This window comes from Penaeus monodon, chromosome 20, assembly GCF_015228065.2.
Source record: "Penaeus monodon isolate SGIC_2016 chromosome 20, NSTDA_Pmon_1, whole genome shotgun sequence".
Classification (NCBI taxonomy): domain Eukaryota; kingdom Metazoa; phylum Arthropoda; class Malacostraca; order Decapoda; family Penaeidae; genus Penaeus; species Penaeus monodon.
The window spans coordinates 18,220,938-18,221,262 of record NC_051405.1 but is presented as its reverse complement, the minus strand read 5'-3'; positions in this window follow the sequence as shown (position 1 = coordinate 18,221,262).

Sequence of the window (325 nt, the reverse complement as noted above, 5' to 3'; positions counted from 1 at the left end):
TTCATCATAATCTTAAATCATTTTGTGTTTTCAATAAATCACATAAGAATTTTATAACATTAAATAAGCATAATTTAAATGTCTAATAAACAATGAATGTTTAGAAGCTTGGGGTGAGTAACTTATTTATATACCCACACTTTGATGAAAATATGCCTAAGTATAACTTGATCTTATGAATTGGCATTTGAACTAATTAGGTCACTTAGCCCATGTCGCGCTTGTTCCATGGACTGGGTGCTTGCTCAAGTAATAATTGACTAATTGAAGTGCAATTGACTTAGCATGTGATTTTTTTGTAGTAGTTGTTGGTATCTCATTGATA